The sequence below is a fragment of the Nicotiana sylvestris genome, chromosome 4 (genome assembly GCF_000393655.2).
Source record: "Nicotiana sylvestris chromosome 4, ASM39365v2, whole genome shotgun sequence".
In the NCBI taxonomy this organism is placed as follows: Eukaryota; Viridiplantae; Streptophyta; class Magnoliopsida; order Solanales; family Solanaceae; genus Nicotiana; species Nicotiana sylvestris.
Window position 1 is genome coordinate 119,129,152 of NC_091060.1, and position 9,043 is coordinate 119,138,194.

Here is a 9,043-nt window from a genome sequence, read left to right on the forward strand (position 1 = left end):
TATACGGAAAGTACAATAAATTCCAATGTTGTTTTCTTTATAAAAACACATGGACAAATGGCATCATTTGTGTTACCTTCCTTTAGTAAATACTCACTAAGACGGTTATATCACATTCGTCCTGATTACTTTAGACCATACAAAGATCTTTGTAATTTGATTAAAAATATTTTCCAGGACTTTGAATTATATGCATCAGGCATTTTAAATCCCTTGGAAATTTTCATGTATATCTCATTATCAAGTAAGCCATATAGGTAGCTGTAACCACATCCATTAAATGCATGTCAACCTTTTCATGGACATCAAACCTAATGAGATAACGAAATGTTAATGCATCCATAATAGGTGAATATGCCTCTTCATAATCGACACCAGACCTTTTTGAAAATCTTTGTGCAACAATGCGTGCCTTATATCTTTGTACCTCTTTTTTCTCATTTCTCTTACGTACAAAGACCCATTTATAGCCAACAAGCCTAACACCATTAGGTGTTTGGACTACAGGCCCAAAAAATTCACATTTCGCAAGTAAATCCAACTCAGATTGGATTGCTTCTTGCCATTTTGGCCAATCACGTCTTTGTCGACATTCTCCAATAGATTGAGGTTCAAGATTCTCACTATCTTACATAATGCTAGATGCAACATTATATACAAAGATATAATCCACCACCATATCCAATCGATTCAAATCTGTATCAATATCGCTTGGATTTATTGATAGTTCCTTATTTTCTTGAGTCTCATGCTCGGTGATTTCCTCGTGAATCCCAGGATTGGTTAAATCATGAATTTCTTCATGAGACTCTTTCATAGTGTCATCTTTATCATTTGTTTTTCTTTTTCTAGGATTTCGATTTTTAGAACCCAATGGTCTGTCACGTTTTAGGTGTGATTTTGACTCACTAGCTATGATACTAGAAGATTGTTCAACATGGACATCAATATGGATGGGAACATTCTCTGCACATATATGTGATTTTGTTATCCTTTTCAGATCCGTAAATGCGTCTGGCATTTGATTGTTATTCTCTACAAATGAATAATCTTTTGCACCTCTTTTTCACAAATAGAGGCACGTGGATCAAGATGAGACAATTGCGATTTTTTTTACAAAATTTTTGGTTTGGTTTCATCATTTTCTCCCCAAAATTTTGGGAAAAATGTTTCATCGAATCGATAATCTGCAAATCAAGTAGTGAACAAATCCCCCGTTAATGTTTCGAGGTGGCGAATAATGGAGGACGATTCAAACCCAACATATATTCCTAACCTTCTTTGGGGACCCATTTTGATGCGATATGATGGTGCTACAGGCATATATATTGCGGATCCAAAAATTCTTAAATGGGATATATTAGGTTCATGATCCAAAACTAATTACAATACAGAATATTTATGATAATTTATCGGTCTGAGACGAACTAGTATTGCTGGATGCAAAATGACATGACCCCAAACAAAAGTAGGCAACCTCGTTTTCATAAGTAGCGGTCTTGCTATTAATTGTAGACGTTTAATCAGATTTTCTGCAAGGCCATTTTGAGTGTGAACATGAGCTACAAGATGTTCCACTTTTATCCCAATTGAAAAGCAATAATCAATAAAACTCAGCAACATTATCAAGTCGAATAGACTTAATTGGATTATCGAAAAATTGTGCCCGTAATCGAATTATTTGTGCCATTAATTTTGCAAATGCGAGTTTGTGAGATGACAATAGGCACACATGAGAACATCTAGAAGATTCATCACTTAAGACCATAAAATATCTAAACGACCCACTATGTGGGTGAATAGGTCCATAAATGTCCCCTGTGTACGTTCCAAAAATGAGGGGACTCAATCCCAACCTTTAAAAGAATCTTTAAATTCTTTAATGGATGCGCATTTGAGTTTTCTACAATCAGTCTTATCATAATTGATCCAGGATATCCCAATCGATCATGCCAAAGTACAAAAGTATTGGAATCAATAATGTACCTCAATTTCACTAATTCTTGTCTAATACAGGCCACAAGATAAAGATGAGAACTTCTCGATAACCCTATTCTGACCAGAGACATTTTTGGTAACGATGAGAAATTCAAGATTATTCTCATCTATTGTTTCAATATGATATCCATTTCGGCGAATATCTTTAAAGCTCAACAAGTTCCTCTTGGACTTGGAAGAGAACATTGCATTATATATAATAAGCATTATTCCCTTACGCAGGGTTATGGTAGCTTTTCCAGAGCCTTCAATTAAATTACTACTACAAAAAATTGTAGTAACATCTGCCTTACACATACTTAAATGAGAGAAATATTTCTTCTCTTTGAATATAGTGTGTCGTACATGAATCAATTAAGTAAATATTTTTACAATTAAACTTTGTTCCAAGTTTGCTTTGCGAGCTTTCCATATCTGCTTAGTCTTCTCAAAGAGCTTCTTGAGACGGTAGAGTCTCGTGCTAATAATGTGTAATGAAACAATAAGAGAGAGAATTCTTATTGATTTGGTATGAATTATAATGGAATAGAACCCCTTTATTTATAGGGAAAGAGTGACTTAACCACCAAATAATAATCCCTAAAATCTCTCTAAAATATAGAGATTCACCTTAAATAAAATTCTATTTATTGTTGACATGTGATTTTTGTCCCTCCCCAAATCTTTCACATTTTTAACACGTAAATATTTAATTTAGCCTTAATGTAGCTATTTCAGCTTATTTTGACTCTTTTTACTTTATTTTCGTCACAAAAATGAAAATTACAAAAAAAAGATATATAAATTTTAGTTTATTTATTTCTCATAAATTTTGAAAAAAATACAAAAATAGTACTTTATTTTTATTTTTATATAAATTTAAAAATACAATATATATATATATATATATATATATATATATATATATATATATATATTTGTTTTAATTGTCAGTTTGTTTTAATAATTATTCTGCTTACGTAGGATTAATTAAATAAGGTCGTGTTTTTATTCTCGGTTGCGAGGAAAGAATAATATTTGGGTTCAAACGACTCATTTTAGGCCTAATTTTCGGACCTAGCCCAAAATATTTTCAGCCGAGATGCACATGACAACACATAACTCACACATGCTAGCACATGAACACAACACATAACTCACACATGCTAGCACATGAACACAACACACAACTCACACATGCTAGCACATGAACACAACACACAACTCACACATGCTAGCACATGCACACAACACACAACACACACATGGTCTTCAATATTCTCCATTAAAACCCAAACAAAAACACACACGGGAGAAGACCTTAGACACCAGCCCCCTCTCCTCTCTTCATCTTCTTCAAACCACCCAACCACTACCCATTTTTCTGCAAAAGAACACCCCCCTCCCAAAAACGCGGACAGGGTATACCTTCGATATACACTCAATATACCGCGGATATACACGGGCAGAACACCCCCTCCCTAATGTATCTCCTTCTTTCTTTCTTCTCAAACCAGAAAACAACTAACTTTTCACCATCAAAACCATCCTTGAAGCTCCAATATTTCAGCCATCAAAATCAGTTCAAAACACATCAAAACAAGCTTGAAAATAGCTCTGTTTCTTCAGTCAAAACGACCTCTAAAATAGCAGCAAAAACCTGTTGCAAACAGCCATAAAATCCACCCCTAACACCACCAAAAATGAGCCAAAAGATCTGCTGAAATCGGCTAAAAGAAATCGGAACAGATGCGTTTGGATTTTCGTCGCCGGTCAAAGTCGCTAGTCCAGGTTTCCGTTTGAGTCTCCTTCTAGTCCGTATGGTTTTGCTTGGCTTTATTTCGTTTTGGAGTAACGATTGTTGAGCTGTATCCATTTCATGAAGAAGGTTGTCTTCTCAGTCTATTGATAGAATATTCATATCAAAGGTTCATTTCCTCTAATTTCTTGTTTGCATTAGATGAATGTTTCAGTTTTGATTTAGATCTGTCTAAATGTTTTACTATTGTTTCTTTTGTTTCTGTTTTGATTTATGTGTGTTTGATTAGAATTATTTTCTCAAGTCACTAAATGAAAGCTAGATTCGTTTGAATTGGTAGATGTTATTAATCAAGTTTCGTTGATTAGGTGCAATTAATAAATCATTGTGATTACGGGTACGGTTCCCGTGACGTAGTTGTGATGCTTAATTTCTAAATTTCGGGGGTGCATCTCATGTAACCCGATTATAATGGCTCTAGATAATCTTAGTGAATAAATTAGGATTATATTTTTGATAGAGACAAAACAAAAAAAATAAAAATCATAGTTGCTTTTAGGCTTGCCCTTTTAAAAATAAAATGAGTCGAGCCTCGCCCAATAAAGTGCACAAACTGCGGGGCCCTCATAAATGTATATACTAAAAATACTCAGAATTTGGGATGAGCTGTTCAGCGAATTTCGCAGCTTTCCTCAAAGATAATAACGCGTTAGACTCTTTAGGCGCGATTTTAATTAAATTACATTCTTATATTCGGGTGCGTATTTATGTGACCCAAATCCAAATCTCAATGGAGTCAGAATGTATTAACAACCAGGGGTGCATTGATTGCGACGTGGTTCGAGATGCATTTTCACGATGTTGCAATTCTATTAAAAATAATAATAAAAGCGGTTTAAACTTAATAAAAGCACACAAGTTATAACATGTATTAAAATCAAATATTTAGCCATTATAACAATTTAAGCGACCGTGCTAGAACCACGGATCCGTGGGTGCCTAACACCTTCCCTCGGGTCAACAGAATTCCTTACTTAGAATTTCTGGTTCGCAGACTTCATTTGGAAAGTCGAAAATTTCCTCGATTTGGGATTCAAGATAAACCGGTGACTTGGGACACCAAAAGCCAAACCTTTCCCAAGTGGCGACTCTGAATTAAATAAATAATCCATTTCGAATATTGTCACTTAAATTGGAAAAACTCCCTCGCGCATTTAACTCTTCGGGGCGGGCGCGCAAAAAGGAGGTGTGACAGCTCTGGCGACTCTGCTGGGGAATTAACCCAGAACCACTGGTTCAGGGTCCAAGAATTCGAGCTTAGAATAATTGTTATATTTGGCTTTATTATCTGATCTTTATTACATGTTTTGCATAAAAGTGCTAAATGTTGTCTTTTACCGCTTTTGATATTATCTGAACTGTATATAAACTGTGCCGAAACCCTTCTTTTCTTACCTCCGGGGAGAAGCTCGCTGGTCGAGACTCCCTATTCTGTTAGTGTCAATACCTGAAATAAGAAAGAGGTCGGACAAGTTACAAAGCCGGACGATCTCGCGGGTCCCCGGTACGTAGCCCCCTCCTCGACTCGAGTTGTCCGCTCGGGTACACAGTCTAGAACAAATACCCAGGTTACGAACCTAGAATAACTTGACTTCATGCCGGATCCCTAGTAGGAACGCTTATTTGCATCATGTTGCATTTGACTTAGGGGACTCAACACAGGGGTTGGGTCCGTCTAGGACTAGCAACCTGAAATGAAAAGACCATCCTGTTGCATCCTATTTATTTCCGTGCATTTATTTATCTCGGACATGCATGCTGCCTGACTTTGGAGTATTTGAAAATATAAACAAAAAAAAAATAATAAAAAATAACAGTGTATAAGGCTAATTTTCTACTTTGAAAAATAGCAATGCCCAATTACTGTCAAAACTCTGTCGAAATTTTGCGATAATAAAAGGGGAAAATGTTTTATTTACTAAGAAAAAGAAAAAGATAGAAAAATAGTCTTTTATTTTTGGGAAGTTGTTTGTTGAAAAATAAAAGGAAAGAATTTTGTTCTAAATTAATTCGGTTAATTTGACCGAACTACGCGGGTCTGATTCTCACCGGATGTGAGATACGTAGGCAAACCTCATCGGTTCCGGCCCCAATTTTCAAAAATCCAAAAAAAAATATATTTTCCTTTAGTTCTTTCTTAGAAAATACAAAAAAAAAAAGAAATAAAAAATAATATAGAAGTTTTCTTTAAACTCAAATAAAAAAAAATAGTCTCCTCTTTCTGAAGTCTTTCATATGAAAAAATGAAATAAGAATTAAAAATCAGCAACAAAAATCCAAAAAAAATACTCTTTGCTTTTTAATCTCTCTTTTGTAAAATGTCCATAAAAAACAATATTTGAAAAATTGAATTCCAAAATATTAGGACTTTCCTTTAGAAGTGCTTTTGTAAATAAATAAAACTCAGAATTCCACATCATTTTCTTAAAAGTCCATCTTTTAAAATTTAAGAGGCAACATCATAAATAAAAAATATACATTCTTTCTTCCGTAGAAAAGATAAAACAAACAAACAAAAAAATCAACCAAACACATTTTCTTTTTTTGTTTAAAAAATAAAAAAAATTCCAATGTTCAAGTCAAAAGAAAATAAATTTTTTAGAAGTCTTTCTTTAAAAAAGGTAAAACAAAAATCAAAATAAACAAAATTTTCTTTCTTCTTTTAAAGCATTTCTTTCAAAAAAAAAAAAGGGTTAGTCTAGTTACTCCATTTTCAATGCGAGAACTACGCCGGTTTGATTCTCGTAGGATGCGAGATACGTAGGCAACTCTCATCGGGTCCAACCCCACCTTTTGCTAAAATAGCCAAAAATCAATCAATAAATAAAAACGTGTCAAATTTTAAATTTTGCCATAAATAAGTTGGGTGGTGTCCAACCTTCCCTTTTGCTAAAAATAGCCAAAAATATATGTCAAATTTTAAATCTGTCATAAATAAGTCAGGTGATGTTGTTTTGTCATAAATAGCCGAATGTTCCCGAAAGGGACGCCGGAAGGCTGACTTTGCATAAACAGCCACCTTTGGGTCATTTTTTAAGGTTTGGTCCAGTTGACCCACACAGCCTTAAAATCTTCGTCACCGAGGCGTTGAAAGGCCGTGTTGGCAATATTGAGTTTTCTAATTTGAAAAACGATAAAAAGAGTCATAAATAAGTCAGGTGATGCTGTTTTGTCATAAATAGCCGAATGTTCCCGAAAGGGACGCCGGAAGGCTGACTTTGCATAAACAGCCACCTTTGGGTCATTTTTTAAGGTTTGGTCCAGTTGACCCACACAGCCTTAAAATCTTCGTCACCGAGGCGTTGAAAGGCCGTGTTGGCAATATTGAGTTTTCTAATTTGAAAAACGATAAAAAGAGTCATAAATAAGTCAGGTGATGCTGTTTTGTCATAAATAGCCGAATGTTCCCGAAAGGGACGCCGGAAGGCTGACTTTGCATAAACAGCCACCTTTGGGTCATTTTTTAAGGTTATTTTCGTAAAAGAACGGACAAGTTTGTAAAATGATCCTCTCCGGCCTCAAAATTCATGTGAAATTTGGAAGGGGCCACGTTTGCAAAAAAATAACCGTTCGGTTGCATTTTGTGAGTGTTGAAACCCAATTTTTTATTATGAAGAAAAAAATGTTTCATTGCTTTTACCTTTCATTCGGCCCGAACTACGCAAGATCTGATTCATGCGGGGTCATGATATGTAGGCAATCTCCATCGGATTCGATCATAGTTATAAATTAAATTGAGAAAAAAAAACAAACTGAAAGAAAAGGAAAAAGAAAATCGAGTGAAAAAGAAAATAGAAAAAAAAAGGAAAAAAAAAAGAAAAAAAAAGAGTGCAAAAAATAAAAGAGCGGCAAAAACAAGATCAAGAGTGACTAAAGAGAGGCAAGAATAAAAAGAGGTACATAGTGAAAAGGGCAAGTTTAGGGTCGGGATGAAACATGCAACCCGTTCAAACACATGGTAAAAGCGTTTAACTGTTTAGGTGCATTGCATCCCATCTTGCGATTTCCTATATGTTAAATGCTTCAAAACTAACAAGGTTGTGTGTGTGAGTAAATTAGCCAGGTTCTGTTCAGGTGATTGGTTTTGTTGGTATGCAGTGATGAGCAGCCTTGCACGCGGCCACAACATTATACACAAAACTGAGCTCCACCTCCCAGAAACGCCCATCCTTACCAAGCTCCATATAATCCCCCAATCAAATGTTCATCAGTACAATCCTCACCCAAGAGAGTCTTTCAAAAGGAATCAGTTCACCTCTATTGGTGAATCATACTCAGGCTTGTTCCAAAAGCTAGTCAGGCGAAGTCTGCTGCAGCCAGTGGCCCCAAATCGGCCAAACACCGAGTCCCCCTCCCTGCATCGAGCTGATACTAGATGTGAATACCACTCTGGAGCAGTGGGGCACGGTACAAAGGACTGTTGGTCATTGGACCCTCAAAATGGCAGTTGAAGACTTGATTGAAGCTGAAAGAATCGTTCCCCGGGACGAAAAGGTTCCTAATATGATGAACATTCCCCTGCCTACTCTCACAAATGGGCCAATAGACGGAATGATCTGTGAAGCTGAGGAATTTGATCCGGCACTGAAGGCTATTGCAGCCATTGCCGAGACAGAAGAAAAGCCAAAAAATGATTGTCAAGCCTGAAAGTTCCCCATCAGACGGGAGTCTCGGTAGCCTGTCTTGCTATCCTTTCTGCATCTGGATTATCTCAGGGTGTGATCCAAATGTTTTACTTTATTGTCTTACTTTCCGATGTAAACCCTTCTATCTTCAAAAATTTAAAAAAAAAAAATCAAATGAAATTGATATTTCATTTTCCCGGAATGTCTCTTTTCTTAAAATCTTGTCAATCTTCTCATTCTCTTTTTAGTTCTGTTAAACGCAGATTTCAATAATATGACATGCTTGCGGACTTCATGCCCGGATCTTAAAACTCTGTCAGACCTCGAAATAATGAATCAAGAATTGGGTCGCAATGGAGAATAGCTTAAGGAAACAAGACAAAGAGTTGGAACAACTGAAGAAAAATTGATTCCCGAAATTGGAAAGGTCCATACATTACAACAAGAGTATTGCCAGAAAAAGTGCGTTGTACTTGGGACACATCGAAGGAAATGTCCTTGAAATAACTGTCAATGCAAATGCAGTCAAAAGGTACTATGTTGGATCCTTTATATAATAAAATCTTTTCCGTTTGAGATGACGAAGGCTTTCATTCTCGCTACCCAAACACTATCAACCCTT

General features: G+C 35.7%; 1 long non-coding RNA gene across 1 annotated transcript; it reads left to right on the forward strand.

Moving 5' to 3' along the window:
- The first annotated feature begins 2,962 nt into the window (after positions 1-2,962).
- On the forward strand, positions 2,963-8,618 carry LOC138889162 (uncharacterized). The gene is made up of 2 exons (XR_011406898.1): positions 2,963-3,905; positions 7,895-8,618. It is a non-coding gene; the product is annotated as an uncharacterized lncRNA (long non-coding RNA).
- The last annotated feature ends 425 nt before the right edge of the window (positions 8,619-9,043 follow it).